The following is a 19910-nucleotide window of genomic DNA, read 5'->3' as shown; positions in this document are numbered from 1 at the left end:
CATATATCCTCCATGAGACCAAAGATAGCCCTTTCAGAACCACCATGCTTATATAAAGGCATTACACATCTATATTGTTGGGCCTTGCTTAATTCCTACAAAATTATGAAAGAATGAATTCTTTGAAAGGCAGCATAGTTGAGAGAGAGATATTACTTGTATTATCCCGAACTCAAGCATACGAAGACCAATTCTTCACTTTACAAACATCGACGCCCATGTTTCAATTCTTCAAACTCCAAAACAAGCAATCATAGCCTGTCAATCATAGTTGTTTGTTTGGGAATAAGTTTCAAAAATACATCAGGGTGGATCATGCCCTCATTAAAAGCTCAAGGGGTACACATTTTTTAACAACAACCATTTACACATATAAAGAAGAAAGAAATCCAACATTCCTTGAGTACCTTCTTATAATTAGAATTTCACAGCCTTTAATATTTCAATCAATTCAAAGCATAATCTTATAAAACTAGCTAAGAGCGTAAGAAAGAACTAGGTTCAAAACATATAGTAGGACGGTTCACAATAAAATAGTAAACTTAGTTCAGGATGAGCAGCGTGTACTAAACTAAGTTTTAACCAATAGTTCACACTAGTGAATCAATTGGTTATGAATGAGGTGAAACAAGCTTAAGGTACAAGAATCAGCAACAAGGCAAGTTCCACAAACAAAAAAAATTCTTTGAGGCTAAAGTTTACTATTTAGAAATATTTCAAGTGATAACATGCTTCCCTAATTAAGCAAATTGGATAGTCAACTACATGAGGTCAACAAATAAAATAATGCAATAAAGCAAAGAAAAATAACTAGAGAATGCACCTGACATTGTATCTTACATGATGATCCTAAGTTTATGTGAATGGTGTGATTCTGTTTGACTCTTACCAAGAACACATGAATGACAAAGGTATAAACCTGTATTGCATGGGTACGGGTACGAGTGTCCGATTTGAACACGGGTACAACAATTTGGACACGGCAAGCTGTAAATAGTCAGACACGGGGACACGCCTAATATTTTTAATTTTATATATTTTTTTAAATTATTTGATATTGCCCGACCATTAAACAATTATTACTTGAATATAAGGCCCATTAACCATTTAAAATAGTTATTACTTGAATATAAAGTCCATTAGCCATTTAAAACAGTTATTACTTGAATATAAGGCCCATTAGCCCATTAGCTTTTTAGAAACCAAGGTGTAAAAGTTTAGATCTTGAATATAATACCCATTCTAGAAAGGCCCAAGTCCCTTTGCTTCATTTAAAACTGTCCATTTTGTAATTGTCTTCCTTAACTTTAGGTCTTCTTCTCAAACTAGCACAGCCGCCATGGTAGAAAGTAGAAAGTAGAAACCCTAGACCTCTCTCTCTCCTCTTTCACAACAACCATGCCTCTCCTCATTTCTCATTTCTTCATAAGGTGAATCTCTCTCTCTCTCAGAAAACAACCACGCCTCTCAACGAATCTGTATCGTGTTGGTGTCTGTGTTGACAAGACACGACACGACACGGGACACGCCACCAATATCAGCATACCCATGCAACATAGGTGTAAACCAAAAGACCCCTCTATACCATTCATTTTTTTTATTATTCGATCACCATTAAAAGTGAACACTTCTCAAATTGAAGTTGACATAAAAGACATTATATAAAATAAACTTCATACAAAACTCCAATAGCAAATTCCATACAATCTTTCAGTATGTCATACAAAGCAAAGCAAAACAAAGCAAGCAATTATCTTGAACACAATTAAATCAACAAAACTCATCACTGAACCCAACATGATAAATAGATCTCTCATTTATTTCCACCATCACCTCGCCAACAAATGATCAATCAAATGCAGGCCCCATTCTTTGAAGGCATATTTCACATCAAGTATATTGTGCCTCTTCTAGACACCAACACCATTAATAAAGGATGGAAAATTATTTTCCATAACATAGCAACACTCAACCTAGGAAATTACTCCACTTTTTAAGCCTTAAATTGGTCAAGGTGCATCTGTGACGCCCCGAGACCCCACGCACACATCCCGAGGACGAGGAGTGAATCTCGAGGCTGACACCCAAGTCTAACGAAATTTCGACAGAGTTTCCTTTGTTTAATCGACATTCGTAAACCCTAAAACCTGTCATAAACCTAGACATTTCATAATACCCTTCCAACAACCATATACATACAAAATCTTCACCCTATAAACCACTGTGATGCCCATATACATATCCCAAAATGCTTATGATGAACTACACTCCAATACATCAAATAAATACATCAAAATGAGCGGAGCTCTATATATATACAACCAAAATGACTAGACTATCTCTATACAACCAAAAGTATGAACTTGACTCTGTCCTCGTCAAGCATAAGGAAATCCTCCCAAATCATCATAACCGTCATCACTAGGGTTAAGTAAAGCCTCCTCCGCAACTGGCTCGTCTGAAATGTTAAGTAGGATGAGCAAACAACTATGCCCAGTAGAAACGCACATAGCCAATAAATAGTTACTTATAGAAAACATTTAAAACATGCAGGGTTTCCATAAAAGTATTCAAATATCATGACTAACTAGCAGAAATCATCTCGACATGATTCATTGATATACAAAATATAGTTTTTCACAATCATCATACAACTATTGTGGTCGCTGCATCCTATTAAAATGGTGAGGGTACGGGGTCGTTTCGATCCCAGGCAATCTCGGTTCAAGATACTTTCGGTGTGAACCATGCACCGTTGTTTTCCTGATTTTACCGGCAGGGAGCTGAAATGGCGTTGTTGTGTTCGTACACACAAACTCCCCAAAGCTTTTAGGGCTCAGGTGGGCCCTGTGACCACGACCCCCATACGGGCTGTCACCTAACTTACGGTGGTCAACCGTTCGATGACTGCAGACTGCTCAGGATCCTGACACACATCCAGGAGTGGACTAAACTCTCACTCCTCGCGTCTAAACCTCATCAAGGTAGCATGTAACCCCACACAAGCTAATCACCATACAGCGTGACACGTACAAACATGGTTATCTAGAAAAGTAGAAAAGGAATTCCCGAACTACATCCAGTGATGCATCTCTTTAAAGGTGGCCCACCACCTCGAAAGGTGTACACCACAGTTGGAATCCTAGAGCGAATTGCCGTCTCCAGAATTGCGACAACAATTCCTTCTTTATAGGAATTCACAATTCCTTTTCTAAATCCCCTCGTGATAAGCATAATAATATCTATATATATACTCGTATTACCGATTGTTTTCCAAATACTATAGATACATATTTAGTTTTTCTTTTAAAACTGTTGTCTTCAGATGTGTGAGTTCGGATTTCCCCCATCGATCACATACAACCTATGACTCCTAAACGGGCTCATCATAGTAAATGACAACCGGTGATTCCTAAACGGCGAATCATAAAGAATAACAACGTAAACTCTATCCGGGGACAATCCAAAACCTCACACATATTTACAAACAACCGGGTAATCCTTACCGCATTACAAAACCATCTCTCTCTCTCATTCTGAGAGACAAGAGACGAGAACCCTTCCCAAAACCAGTTTTACTCTTTTAACCAAGAAAACAAATCCCCGCTACCCCGATTTTACAAAACCCATTTCACACGAAAGCTATCTATATATATATTTTATAGCAAGGAAATACAGTGCAAAACATGAATATCATATATACATGCATGGTTGATACGCAACTATCTATTTCCAATTTAAACAATTCAAATCATGCATGAAAATAAGCATGCTATATATTGGTATGTAGGTTCCTACCTTAGCAAGCTCCATTCTCCTCAAGCCCACTTAACTAAATCCAGCCCGCTTAACCGAATCAACTCGAATTCACTCCTATAACAACATATACATATACGTCGGTTATTAGAATTGATCGAACAACGAGGAATTATTATCTAGCGTAAGCCGAGAAGAAATCTCGACGTTAAGAATTGGGTTTCGGATAAATTTTTATCTAACTACCGTTAACAGAGCTACAGGCCATTTCTGGCACTGTTACTCTGACGGTCTCTACGGCTATTTCGGGCCATGGCAGGCCCTCATATCGACGCCAATCCTATCACATCCCAATTCCAAGTCCAAATTTCAACTACAACCAATCCCACGCCCTTCGATTCATATTAAATCTCTCGAAATTCACATTAATAGTTATAAATCGACATGAATCTCTCGAAATTCACATTAACAGTTATAAATCGACATGAATCTCTCGAACTTTATATTAACAGTTATAAATCAACATGAATCTCTCGAAATTCACATTAACAGTTATAAATCGACATGAATTGCTCGAAATTCACATTAACAGTTATAAATCGACATGAATTGCTCGAAATTGGAGTGAATAACCAAATTCTTACCAAGTCAGCAACAAAATCGCTCCTAGCTTTCTCCTCCACCAAAATCGCTCCACTCTATCTCCACCAACAGCTACTGTCGACATTACAACCACCCCATTTCAATTATCCTTCATCAATACAACCAAATAGAACGAAATCGAGTTCAAACTATTTACTGTAGGCGAAATTCACTAACCTTTTGCGAAAACCCGACGCAACTCCAAGAATTTTCGAAGCTTCACACTTGATTTGAGTGCTACTAAGGATTGGGTGTTTGAATTTTGGGTTGAATCGGTTGAATTTGGGAGAAGGGAGTTTTCTCTCTCCTAGGTTTTCAGTATTGGCGAAATTAGGAAAGAAGGAGAAGTTGGGGCGATAATTTGGTTTCGCGATTTTGTTTGGTTTGGGCCGATTTGTTTGGTTAAGGCCCAAGCCCAATATGTCCCAATTAGGCTTAAGTCCTAATTCACTCCTAACCACTAACTCATTTGACGTCGCGTCGTAATTATTTTTCCGGCCCATCCCGCTAAATTTAATCTCCTATATTCTATCTCACCGCATGCTATAACGATGACCCACTCATGCGTGTAAGCTGTTAACTCGTACCCGCTTCGAACGCAAAAAGCCGCTAACCGGCATTTTGTCAAATTTTCGCATATGGTTCGCTTACCTAACGTGACTTATGATTCAGAGTTAAGTTTCATTAAGTTACGTACGTTTGAAATATAAACTCGACGACCAATTTACATAAATGACCCTAGATTTAATATGAAATTTACAAAAATACCCTTAACGAGAATTTGAGTCTTTACAGCATCCATAAGGGTTGAACCCTTAAACTAAAAGTAATTGTTGTACCATTCCCTTTTTCAAATTTGCAAGAACACCCTGAGTTCGGCAAGCAAGTATCTAATCAAGCTAAAGCTTTTGATAAACTAACCCAAAAGCTAAACCTCTAGATTCTTTTGAGAATAAAAAATCATGGATCTATTCAAAGCTTTGCGATTTCCATCGATATAGATTTGAATAGACTATATTCTATCAAGCATTCAAGCCTAATTCAATCAAATCTCACAATCTCCAGCAGGGAACCATGAAACTTGTACCGAACAAAAAAAGAAGAACAAAAGGAGGGAGAGAAGATGACTTACCGAAATCAAAACCCTAGTAGCAACAGCGGCAGCGACAACGAAATCAAAACCCTATTTTTATTTTTAGCATATGTGATATTTCTCTTTTTAGATTAGATTACATGGGCGCCGAAGAACTAAAAAACTCCCGATTAACTTTTCTTTTTCTTTTTTTCTTTTTTTTATTTCCTAGCATGATGTTTAGCTTTGTCACACATTACTAAGTGTCACTAAATATCCAATAAATGTTACAGAATAATTCAAGAATTTGAATAGATACTTACTAACGGTTAGAAACATTGATAACAGATAATAAGTGTGAAAAATTACCTAATGAATCAATATATGTTACAAATAAGAAATCCCAAAGGTTGCAAAATCACCCAAATGGTGCAGTGCAAATGGACTAAGAATATACCAGTTGAGAAAAAGGTAGAGAGATGTAAAATTGAGATGTATATACTTGATTTGATTATGATCACCACCAGAAGTAGCATTTGATAATGCCCAAGCAGCCTTTTTCTTAATATCAAACTCAGTAGTTTGGAGCAAACGAACTAAGGGGCCAATAATATCTGTAGCAATTACAGTCTGTAGAATAACAACATATATTAACCGATTAACGTAAGAATGGATTAAATTAAATAATAAACGAATATTTTTAAGATAAGTTTTATATTCTATGCAGTTAAAAGCAGGCACCCCCCAAGCCGGGAGAGCTTTTGCCGGCCTTGTTCACATCACATTTCATTTCTTTCACAACCAAAGGAAGGTATAAAAGCAACAGCTGTGTTTATTCACTTTAAAAATTCAGGTAACATTCCTAATTAGGTTTTAACCTAAACTTAGCCTAATTCAAGGATTTTATGTGCTAATTATACGACCAAAATCCTTACAAAGAAAATATAAACTCTTATAAAATTTTGCAGTCTTGAAGTGGTAGCAATGTTTTAAACTCAAATTACATCTGATTTCAAAGGATTCCGGTTGTGGAAGCACACCTACCAAGTCCTTGAACCATAATACAATATCAGGATAAAAAAATCCCAATTCACAGTAGCAGACAAAATAGAGTAATAATAGAATAGTGAAAGGAGAATATATTTTGTACCTATATATAATCCTTATTTCCCGCAGTAATATTTGAAATGGTCCAGCAAGCTTCTTTCTTGATACTCTTCTTGTGATTATTTGTTAACAAGCTCAACAGGCAAGGAAGCGCTTGAAAGTTGATTATAGCCTATAAAAAGTAGAAGAAAATCATCAATAAAAACTCCAATTTCTACAAGTTGATTATGAGAACTCTCTATTTAATCACCATGTTTCGCATTTCAGGTGCATGAGTTAAAGAGAGAGAGAGAGAGAGAAATTTTTTACGGAGACGACTAGACGAGTGAGAGGGAGATAAACTGCTGGAGTCGTGCAATAAGAATAAATACGGCTATTTTTATTTTTATTGAAAGTGATATATCCTTTTTACCCTTTTTTGTAAACTTATTCTACCGGTTGCCAGTTTGCAGAATGAGTGGACAAGAATCCTACGTATCCCATTGATAAGTGCTCAAAAGTAATGATTTATAACCCCAATTATGTGTATGTTAGTCTCCATTTTATATTTAAATATTCTAATATGATGCAATTTGAGTTTTTGCAGGTCAAAGAACCTAAATGTGAAATATGGAGGGAAAAGAAGTCAAACAAGTAAAAAAGGAGTCATTGGGAATTACAGCTAAAGGCCTAGGGCAAAAATGTCATATTTGTCTCCATAAGTGCCAAGCTTAATGGGACTCTAAAAGAGAATAATAATTGAGTTAGAAGAGTCTTCAATCTGATCTCAAAGCCTTAATTTCGACTTCATAGGAAGATGAGATCAACATGAAAAGAAGTCAGACTTTCACAAGAATTAGGAAACTGAAAGCTGTCAGAAGCTGCAGCTTGGGAAATAGCCCGCAGGGCAAAGTGGTCACGTCCAACTTCAGTCCAACCGAATCTAACTTTTCCAAGATTGCTTCTAATAAGATAACAGAGAGTTTGACACCAAATAAACATAGGATTCGGATCTCTATCTAGACGAGCATGTAAGCCAATATATAAGGCACAAAAATCTCAGTTTACATCATCTATGAAATTTAGTGTTTGCATCTTAGATCTAGAATTAAGAGAGAAGAAAGTTCAGACCTTTTCACCATTAATAGCTATAAAGATTATTTCTTTTCATATTGTGTTCATAGCATAGTATGAGGGGCTAATCTCCCTTCTCTTAGGAGGGGAGATGAAGCCTTTTTCGTATGTTTTAGTTTAGTTCTTCTTCTATCATGTTTTAGTTTAAATCCCTCATTGAGTTTCTTCTTATTCGTCCATTGATCTAACGCTCCTATGGAGGTTAGGAGGTCTTAGGGTAATTCAAGATTGTGTAGAGCCAAATACCACAAACCCTAGATTCTTTTCTTTTAGTTTTTAGTGTTATAGTGTGATGATTGGATTCTTTATGGCACCTCAATTAGTTGTATGGTTAATGCCACATGTGGATTTTCCATGGCACCTAGAGTTATATATTGAATGTCACTTAAAGTACAATTTGGTTAGATAGAAGATATCATTGGAGATTGAAGAAGTATTTGATGGAAAGATAGAAAGCACGTTGAAAGCCACATATTATCATCATGGTTATGAGCATAAAGTTTGTAGGTATGGTGAGTTTCTATTGGTGATTTATATTAAGCATGATAGGTAGATCTATTAGACTAATTCTATGATTTTGGTGGATTCATCTCTCCCAAGATATTCTCTCTCTTGATTCATATTTATATATTTAATTTAGGTTATTTTATGCATAGCTTAAATCTCAAATCAAATCAACTATATATTAATTATTACTTAGCCACATCTTTTACTTGCATCCATTAGAGTAATTTAGATTAGGAATTTCTATTATCATCACTTAGTTATTTAGAGTAGGATTGATACCTTGCTAGCCACTATACTAATCAATATATATTAGGCTAAGTAAGATTTGCAAAAGATACGTAACACAAACAACGACATATAAATAATTACGTGTTTCGTGCTTTTTCAATGGCGCCGCTGCCCGCTCTAAATTGATTAGGTGATAGAATATTTAGTTTAGATTACTTTAATTTAGGAATTCATATAGTATAAATTGCATATTTAGCATAATTAGATTAATTTAGCATAATTCAATTAGATTTCATAGTAAAAAGTATTTCCATAAAGTTTAGTGTTTGTTTAACAGAAAAGAACAGTACAGAAAACATATTTATAAATTTCAAAAAATTCTGAAATTTTACAGAGTTGATCTGTACAGTATCGGTAATTTATTGAAATTTTTTCGAATTTTTAGTACTTGTCTTACCTGGGTAACTAACATCGTCTTTGCAGTAACCCATTTTCAGTTTTCAGTTTTCAGGACGCAAACATCTGTAAAAACAGTCGAGCAGAGTTATTTGCACATTATCAAAAGTTCTAAATATTTTACAGGAGGAACCTCGATTCGTCAGGAGCTTCCCGTAAAAATTTGAGTATTTTTTTACCTATTTTGACCACTTAACTAGTTGCTTGTTTTCAGTGTGTTTCTGTAGCTTTTCAGGACCAAGGTCTCTGGAAGAACAGTCGAGAAGAAGGATTTGTAAAACTTCAAATAATCCAAAAATTTTACAGGATCATTCCTGACACATCAGGAGACTCCAGTAAAAATTTCGTGATTTTTAGTGCTCTTTTACTTATTTATTCAATCGATTGTTTACAGTGTGTGCAGAAAACTTCTCACTAGACTCTGCAGGATTGAACAGTAAAGAAGAGGGACTTACCAAGCTCCGATTGCTCTGAAATTTTACAGGATACTTTCTGGACGTATCAGGTAGCTTCTATAAAAATTTCAAAATTTTTGGACTTGTTTTGCTTGCTGTAACAGTAAGTGCTTCTCTTCCACCGTGAATCCCCTGTTAGCGGTTTCATAATTAGCATTAATAGTTAGCATCATATAGTTTGATAATATAATTTAGTTAATTAAGTGCATATTAGATTATTGGGTAATTTTGACTTAACCCCCCATTTTTAAAATTATTTGAGTTTGCCCCCCACTCCGTCAATTTTGTATGCAACAGACGTTGGTATTTTAACTATTGACCATTTTACCCTTATGAAATATTGCTCCCCACATTAACACATTAAACCTAGCTTTGCGAAAACCGCCCAAACGTTGCCATTATTTAATTCTCTCTCTCTCTCTCTCTCTCTCTCTTCTCTCTCTCTCTCTCTCTCTCTCTCTCTCTCTCTCGTATTTTAAAAATGTGTTGAAGTCTGGCCTTAATGACTAGTGAGTGTGTGATTGGTGAGGTGGTAGGCTGACTTAACAGTAAACTTCCATTCTTAGAATTGATCCAGCACAGCGTCTGCAATACTAGGTCCATCTTCAATCTTCTGGGTGTCATGCACTCTAATTCAGGGAAGTAAGGTATAGAACCCAACGGAATCTCAATCCCCATCGGGAAAAATGAAGGTGAGGTCTATGTTATCCCAAAGAAACATAGAAATCAGAAAAAAGCAACAGGAGCTCCATTTACTTAAAGCTAAGGATCCAACTAGAAGAGAACACTCTCCGCAGATCCGACTCCCATATTTCACCCAGATTTGGCAAGGGATGCCTTTCATAGTTTCATGCAAGAAGTTCTCTTATATCCGAGGTGATCGAATTTGGCAAGGGGAGGGATGTTTGCCATAAAATCTGATTTGTGAACATAAAAAATTTAACAACTTTTCGCTTACTTTGGCTCATATCCCTAGTTGATTATGTTTCAGTAATAACTAATCTTTTTTTTCGGTAAATTGAAGTCCTTAATTTCATTTTGCTAATTCTCTATTGATATCCACACGTAAGAATAAGGTTGGCGAAGTTATTGAAGCGACCTTAAGATCGATGGGACTAACACTTTCGAGATCTATTCAAGAAAACTGGAAACCATGTTTCATTGGAACTACCCTCCAATACATTAGCAAGACCCGGACCCTCTCAATGCATTGGATTTCACATAGAAACCGACAAGCACCCATTTATGATGCGGTGTGAGCACAATCAAACTTTGGATTCTCCAAGTTACTTCACCTATTTGTGAAATGTGAAACATAGAGTAAAAGGCTGAAATGAAATAGAAAGAGGGGTAAAAATGGTTCTTTAACACCTCAAACAACATTACCATATCTTCTAGAACCTAAGATCTCAAGTTTATTCAAATCTTGTACCCACACTCTGGAAAATGGATAAAGCGGAAATTACAAAACATAAGAACAACCTTTCCGCGACTTTTTATGTAACTCGGATAAATCAAAGAAGGGATCTTGTTAAATGTTCACGTCGCGTAGCAAAGAGCACGAGATATGGTGAAAAAAAAAAAAAAAAACATGGAAAAGTTATTTCCAACCAATATGAAGGAAATCGGATATTTCCTACTGATGTTGCTTATTCGAGTAGAAGTAAAAGTTAGATAACTGCTCAGGTAGAAGTAAAAGTCATTAAGGCCAGGCTTGCGAAAACCCCCCAAATAAGGGCAAAATGGCCATTATGTAAAATACGAGAGAGAGAGAGAGTGCAAGAATTAAATAATGGCAACGTTTGGGGGGTTTTCGCAAAGCTAGGTTTAACGTGTTAATGTGGGGGGCAATATTTCATAAGGGTAAAATGGTCAATAGCTAAAATACCAACGTCTGTTACACACAAAATTGACGGAGTGGTGGGCAAACTCAAATGATTTTAAAAATGGGGGGTTTAGTCAAACCGCTACTCATCTGTGGGGGGTTAAGTCAAAATTACCCTAGATTATTTTACATAGCTTTATTATCTAGTGCATGAAAACTTGGTTTTGTGATTCACCTCGTAAACGTCTAATCAGAAGAGCTAATTCTTGTAACAATCTTCCAATTCTGGTTTTGGAGGAGACCACACCATCAAACTCAGGATCTAATTCTGATTCTGAAACACACACACCACTAGTAAACTTAGAGGATACACCAGAGAGAGTACCATTAGCCGCCATGGATGATCAAAGAACTCTTAGCACCTTGTTTCAACATATCGCAGTTCAACCACCGAACTGCATAGTGATGCCCGACAATAACAATAACTATGAGATTAAGCCCACTATTCTTAATATGTTGCCAAGATATTATGGCAAAATAAATGAAGAACCATATAATCATCTGAGTAAATTCTTGAGCATATTAAGTACTTTTAAAGCACCTCATCTTTCCCCTGAAGAGACTAGATTAAGGTTGTTCCCATTGACTTTTGAGGATGCCGCACTACGTTGGTATAGATCCCTACCCTCTAATTCTATAACTACTTGGGAGCAACTATCACAAAAGTTTATGAAACAATATTACCCTTTACGTAAAACTGAAGCCATGCAATTGGCTATTTCAACCTTCAAAGGAAAACCTAATGAAGAGTTTCATACAACATGGGATAGATTTAATGATTTACTTGTTCGTTGTCCACATCATGGTTTTGACATACTTAATATAGTACATTACTTTATAAAAGGTCTTTCACCTATGAACCTTCAGTTAATTGAATCAATAAATGGAGGAAGATTTACTAGTCTTACTCCTGATGAAGCATACACTTTTTTGCAAAACTTTTCTGAGAGTTCTAATCATTAATAGTAGTGACCATGAGGACATGGCACGGGTAGATGGGGGTATAAGTTTTAGTAAACCAAGTATGTATGAGGTTAAAAACGAACTCAATGAGAAACTTGAAGGTGCCATTGCTAGTTTAACCACAGGAATCGAAAACTTAAACAAGAAATTTGATTCATTCACTTTAAACCCTCCAAAGAATAATCAACCTCAACAAGCAATGAGTGTCAATCAATTTTGTGAAAATTGCCTTACTACTGATCATGACACCTCGGTTTGCTCTATGTTTGTTGCTTTCGTAATTACGATGATGTTTTGCGCTTTTTAATACATTCAAAAGGCGGGGGTTATCAAAATAATTTTAGTAATAACAACAACTATAACCCAGATCTTAGAAATAACTCAAACAATTCATGGAGACAGAATATGCCTCCACAACAAAACCAATATGGTTTTCAAGGTAATCAAGGGAACAATAGGCAACAATACATGAATAATAGAGGCACAGTAGCACCTTCTCCACAGTACTACCCACAACAACAACAACAACAACAACAACAACAACAAACAAACATGAACAGAGAATTAGCCATAGATCCTATGGCTAATTACCAAACCCAACCCAACACCGCAGATGAAAGCATGAAAGCTTTAGCCACCAAAACCGAGAATGAATTCAAAAGAATTGACCGAAAAATTGATATTATGGCTTAACAAATAACTCAGCCGGATAAGCCAACAATTCAATCAAATACTAGCTAGTCTAAAGCAGCATTGCACTCCAAGGGAACTCTACCAAGTCAACTGAACAAAACCCTAAAGGTAGAAATGTTTATCAAGTTGAAACCACCCCTTCATCCGACAACCACGGAGGGAGTTAACTTCGATATCTACCCTTAGGTAGGTCGAAAAGAAAGTAGATAACAAAGTTGACATACGATTTCGATGAAGTTGTTATAACAAAAGATAAGGAAAAGCCAGTTGAAACTGAGAAAACCAAAGAGCAGGTAACTGAAAAAATTTCACCCGCACCATTCCCCTCTAGGTTAAAAGATAACAAAAAGGAACCACAATATAATGAGATCATGAATATTTTTAAAAATCTACATATCAATATTCCTTTTTTAAGTGCAATTAAACAAATGCCTTCATATGCAAAATTTATAAAAGACCTAGTAAAGAAGAAAACAAATATTCCTAAGGACGCTTTTATTGCACAAAGTTGTTCATCCTTTCTACAGAACAAAGTTGTAGTAAAACATAAGGACCCCGGTAGTCCTACAATTACGTGTAGAATAGGAGAGGACTACACTGATCAAGCATTATTGGATTTAGGTGCTAGTGTGAATTTATTACCATACTCAGTTTATAAACAGCTAGGGTTAAAAGACTTGAAACCAACAAATGTTAGACTACAGTTAGTTGATAGATCTATTAAGATTCCACAAGGAGTAATAGAGGATGTTATTATCAAGGTCTCTGATTTTTATTACCCCGTTGACTTTATAGTTGTTGACACTTTACCTACAAATGGAAACCAAATTCCTATCATCTTGGGTAGACCATTCTTAGCTACAAAGTGAGAAGCTTTTAATTAATTGTAGGAATGGGAACATGTCTATCACTTTCGGGAATATGAGAGTAGATGTAAACATATTTACACTATTTAGAAACCCTGATGATGATATGGAAAAGATGGATGATCTATGTGTAGTACACACAATAGCTAATAAAAGTTTTAGGAACACTCACTACAAAGATCCATTTTTATCATGTGTATCACAATTAGGCATGAATTATAACAAGGATAGTGTTATACATTATATTAATACATTGCTAGACACTGGTCAACCTCATACAAAAATAGAAGACATTCGAGCATCTTTATGTCAAGCTACTTTTAATCGTAGATTTATCAAAGATTTAATTAAGATGACTAAGCCCTCTACTAAAATGTATAGGCCACGCATGAAAAAAGAAGAAAGATAAAAAGAGCAAAAATTGGATTACAAACAAGTTTTAAGTCTAGGGAATCTGACTATAAAGACCCAAAAAAAAAAAAAAAAAAAAAAAAAAATTACCTAAGCTAGTTAGGGGGGTAACCTTAAGTTTCCCCCCTCTGTGTCGGATGGCGACATTAAACGTAGTGCTTATGGGAGGCAACCCAAGTAGTTTAAATAGATAGTAGCTCATGACAAGAAAATCGAACAAAAATAAAATAAAATAGATCATGCACTGAAACCGTATGTCTTTGAAAATATAAAGCTAAAGAATTCGTTGAGTTGATGATTCTTGAGTTTTTTTTTTTATATTTCCAACTGTGAATAGCTTTCTCCAAATCCAATTCAAACAATGATAGAGGACTAGGGAAGTTCCAATATAACCAGGATAACTAACCCAGTTTGTGCAAGGAAAAAGAGGGAGAGTGCGATAGATTTTGGAATTCGAGTTAAGATAGGAGTTGAAATCTGCCCAGCATCAAGAAGTTGTAGCTTCACGATTAGGACTAGTAACGACGTGGATCACTTCTGAAAGTTTTCCTATAAAGCTATATTTTGTAGCGTCTCCTGCGTTCACTACATCAACACTTTCTATATCTCTGTATTCTCTATCCCATCACCACAAAAGGTTCGGAAATGAGCTTGAAGTATCGAGAGTACGGAGAATTAATCTATTTTTACTCGTTAGGGTATAATATTTGGAAGAGTTTACGTAGAAGTTAATTTTTTTTTCTACTGTCATGGGATTAATTAGTTGTTTTCTTAAAATATCAATAGTTTATGGAGTGAGTGATTAGTTTTTATGAATAAGAATGAAATTGATATGAGCTTTGAAGTGTATGCGACACACACACACACACACACACATATATATATATATATATATATATATATATATATATATATATATATGTTAAGTTGTGCTTTAGTAAGGTGGAATTCTTCTCCATTCGGACTAGATCTCTATTCCGACCCGAAGAAGTTAGAATCCCACTTTGTTTTAAATCCCAATCCTAGTAAAACTCTCTAAAATCGATTTTGGGCCTAAAAAAAAAAAAAAAAGCCCAACAAAAAAAAAAAACTTCATCTTCTTCATCTTCTTCCACACTTTTTTTCTTCTTCTTCCGACACACTTCCCACACTTTTTCTTCTTCTTCGGACACACTTCCGCCCGCACCCACCACAAGTTGCACACTTCCGGACACACTTCCAGCCCCCCCAACTTCATGACTTCCACCCGATCGGACGCGACTTATCGTCAGTGTTCAACACTTGCTCACCGGCAAGATCGGCCGGTCAAGCATAATGGGACTTCCGATTCCCATATTATCCACGATGAATGTATCACCATTTCGGCTTCGATTCGGGTGGCTGAAATTAGCGATTTGAATTAATTTTTCGGTTTTTTTTTCTTTTTTTTTTTTTTTTTTTGTTGATTGATTGAGGAGAATGGGAAAAACATGAAGGTAGTAATGGGTGTTGAACTGTGAAGAAGGAATGGTGCCGTAGTTAGGTTGCTTGAAAATTTTGGAGAAACAAGGTTTTTGGTGTACGGGGCGATTTTTTGGTTTCTTGAGCAAGCTGTTTTGCGGTATTGTTCTAGTAGTGTTGTTGTGTTAGTTTACCTACGTATGGCCATCTCCATTCGACAGCTCGAGGATAAGTTAATAAACGGTTGAACATGACGACCGAACGAAAAAATTCATGTCGAACTCTGTTATGGAGAGTTGTTTGATAACAATGCCATAAACGGATTTTTTTAAACAAGAATCTAAATCGGGGTTGGGACTGTCTCTTGTATTCTAAGGGTGACAAATGTCCCGAAAATATATTGTTTGATGTTTTATGATTGTCGAATCGATTATGAGAAGGCGAGTGGCACAGGAAAATGGAGTTGTAATGGGATAATGAAACCGAAGTTTATTATCATAATCGATTTTTGGTAGAAAATTTTGGACTCAGCTCACAGTTCCGCATTTTCTTAAAAACTATTTTTGATCACTCATGTATTTGATTGTCTATTATGGTTTTATCACTTTTATTTGTAGGCAGAGACAAATCGTGTATTCCGTGCAACAATGAAACTATTGATTTAAATTATTATTATTACTATTGATTTAAATTATTATTATTATTATTATTCATTGTTTATTTTTTATTTTTTATTTTTCAGTCGTGTCATTTGTACATGTGACTCTTACATTCCACTTTAGCACATTTTCTCTGTCTTTTTAGAGACGTATCACTCTACAAATTGAGCACATGACAAATATTTAGTCGTTGTAGTAATTATTGATCCTTATAAATAATCACTCTTATTTGTTTTGTTAAGGATATAAATTCTACAAATTTTAGTTGATGTAGTTTTGCACGCATTTAAGGTAATATCCCTCCTTTTCTCTGATTATTTCAATTATGGTAAGCTTTCAGTTATTTTATTTAGTCATTGAGGACAATGCCTAATTTAGTTAAGGGGGTGAGAATTAAAATTTTGCAATATTTTAATTACAATATTTGGAAAGTTTATATGTGAATTATGGTGATTCTAGGTGAAAAGTATATTTTTATCGTTTAAACTGGCTAATGAAATAGGAAATTATAAGTCATGACCAGGATTAGTAAGACTTTTAGACTAAGTTTCTATTACTAGAAATAGATCTCACTGATAAAAGTCTTAGTCTAGAGTAAGTTCATATAATACACCACTAGAGGAATTTCAAATGAAAAAGCAACTTAAACTTCTACCAAACTAGAGGATTAGTATAGAGACTTGACCTGTGAGACTTGAGCCTTTCAATTTTAATTTCTTGGAGAGTCTTTACATAAATCTGAGTCCAAGTTGACTCAACCATTTTTAGTGCTTAAATTCGTTGTGTAGTCTCATTTATTCTTGATTTGGTCAATCACGAGGTGGCATATCATCAATTGGGGAGATAGCCATTAGGTCTTGTAGTCTATTCAAAGCGGAATATCATATTGATAAGTCAAGTAGTAAACCAATCAGCCTTTATCCCACCTAGTAGGATTATCATGTTAACCACTTTTGAGCCTTATATATTAAACCTTTTATTCTTAAACCAATCATCTTAAACCTAACTCCAGATAAGGAGTATATCCCATATTATTAGCCTTACCCATATTTATGAGGATTTCTAAAGAACTAAAGAGAAAGCTAGAACGAAGAAGATTTTGAAGGAAATTTTACCAAAATCAAATGAAGAAAATCATTCCTTTTGCTCAAAAAAAAAAAAAAATATATATATATATATATATATATATATATATATATATATATATATATATATATATATATATATATATATATATTCTTGAAAGCAAAAGGAATATATATATAAATAATTGAGCAAAAAGTAGTGATAAAGTTCAAGTGTTGGGTCTACAAGTGAAGAAAATTTCCAAGAAGGTCAAAAGCACAAAGTCTTTAGTATATTCTCGGAAATTTTTGAATCCTTTTTACCCTTTTCTTGTTAACCTGTCCCTAAGCCCCGCTTTTAATACCCGGACTTATCACTAAAGTATGATATGAAGTGTAGAATAGGTGAGAGGATGCTAAAGTGAAGGACCGACACTTTCAAATGTGATTGACATTCTTTCCATGAGACTTTATTTATATATTTGAAAATTTCCGTCTTTTCACTAAATATGTGGGATGTTCTATTTTTTTTTACTCATTTCCTACATATGGAGGTAAAATAGAAAACTTATCTGAGAGAGACTTTCTTGTGAGTGTATGAAATGGTGAGATTTGAAGTCAAAATACTAATCCAAAGGTAAGGTAGAAATTTAGTTACTTGGAAAAGAGAAAGGAATCAAAATGGTTAAAATGAATAAGCTCTAGTTAGGATGATTAGTCAGTCTTTTCTATCTTTATGAATAGAACCTTAGCCTAATGTTTTATGATCATGGGTATGATAAGTAATAACTTTTTGATTTAGACATTTTAAGCTAAAAAAAGTTGTTTTATCTAGATTTCACCATAGTTCATATGTAAAATTGATTTTGTGGGTATATCGGTGAAAACCCTCACTTGTGCTATCTATAACTCGTCCTTTAAGGGTAACTTAAAGGTTTAAGGCCTTGTTGCATATGGTAAATGCAACCGATGATGCTCGTGAAAGTGAGTTAGTTTATTATTTAATTAGTATTGTTAGCTTTGAACACTTCTTTAGTATAACATATATTTGCTAAGAGACTAGCAAAATGCTAGTTAGGGGTTGTGATAAGTGCTCAAAAGTAATGATTTATATCCCCAATTATGTGTATGTTAGTCTCCATTTTATATTTAAATATTCTAATATGATGCAATTTGAGTTTTTGCAGGTCAAAGAACCTAAATGTGAAATATAGAGGGAAAAGAAGTCAAACAAGTAAAAAAGGAGTCATTGGGAATTACAGCTAAAGGCCTAGGGCAAAAATGTCATATTTGTCTCCATAAGTGCCAAGCCTAATGGGACTCTAAAAGAGGATAATAATTGAGTTAGAAGAGTCTTCAATCTGATCTCAAAGCCTTAATTTCGACTTCATAGGAAGATGAGATCAACATGGAAAAGAAGTCAGACTTTCACAAGAATTAGGAAACTGAAAGCTGTCAGAAGCTGCAGCTTGAGAAATAGCCCTCAGGGCAAAGTGAGCCACGTCCAACTTCAGTCCAACCGAATCTAACTTTTCGGGATTGCTTCTAAAGAAGATTAGAGAGAGTTTGACACCAAATAAACATAGGATTAGGATCTCTATCCGGACGAGCATGTAAGCCAATATATAAGGCACAAAAATCTCAGTTTACATCATCTAGGAAATTTAGTGTTTGCATATTAGATCTAGAATTAAGAGAGAAGAAAGTTCATACATTTTCACCATTAATAGCTATAAAGATTATTCCTTTTCATATTGTGTTCATAGCATAGTAGTATGGGGCTAATCTCCGTTCTCTTGGGAGGGAGATGAAGCCTTTTTCATTATGTTTTAGTTTAGTTCTTCTTCTATCATGTTTTAGTTTAAATCCCTCATTGAAGTTTCTTCTTATTCGTCCATTGATCTAACGCTCCTGTGGAGGTTAGGAGGTCTTAGGGTAATTCAAGATTGTGTAGAGCCAAATACCACAAATCCTAGATTCTTTTCTTCTAGTTTTTAGTGTTCTAGTGTGATGATTGGATTCTTTATGGCACCTCAATTAGTTGTATGGTTAATGCCACATGTGGATTTTCCATGGCACCTAAAGTTGTATATTGAATGCCACTTAAAGCACAATTTGGTTAGATAGAAGATATCATTGGAGATTGAAGAAGTATTTGATGGAAAGATAGAAAGAACGTTGAAAGCCACATATTATCATCATGGTTATGAGCATAAGGTTTGTAGGTATGGTGAGTTTCTATTGGTGATTTATATTAAGCATGATAGGTAGATCTATTAGACTAATTTTATGATTTTGGTGGATTCATCTCTCCCAAGATATTCTCTCTCTTGATTCATATTTATATATTTAATTTAGTTTATTTTATGCATAGCTTAAATCTCAAATCAAATCAACTATATATTAATTATTACTTAGCCACATCTTTTACTTGCATACATTAGAGTAATTTAGATTAGGAATTTCTATTATCATCACTTAGTTATTTAGAGTATGATTGATACTTTGCTAGCCACTATACTAATCAATATATATTAGGCTAAGTAAGATTTGTAAAAGATACGTAACACAAACAACGACATATAAATAATTA

The 19910-nt window shown here is 34.9% G+C and overlaps 1 long non-coding RNA gene across 1 annotated transcript; it reads right to left on the bottom strand.

Moving 5' to 3' along the window:
- Positions 1-32: 32 nt before the first annotated feature.
- Positions 33-7054, bottom strand: LOC147525173 (uncharacterized). The gene is made up of 4 exons (XR_015197804.1): positions 6828-7054; positions 6621-6749; positions 5973-6100; positions 33-258 (listed from the first exon to the last, which is right to left on the bottom strand). It is a non-coding gene; the product is annotated as an uncharacterized LOC147525173 (long non-coding RNA).
- Between the last annotated feature and the right edge of the window lie 12856 nt (positions 7055-19910).

Source organism: Coptis chinensis, chromosome 1, assembly GCF_015680905.1.
Source record: "Coptis chinensis isolate HL-2020 chromosome 1, ASM1568090v1, whole genome shotgun sequence".
In the NCBI taxonomy this organism is placed as follows: Eukaryota; Viridiplantae; Streptophyta; class Magnoliopsida; order Ranunculales; family Ranunculaceae; genus Coptis; species Coptis chinensis.
The sequence above is the reverse complement of the archived record's forward strand: the minus strand, read 5'-3'. Positions and strand labels throughout refer to the sequence as shown.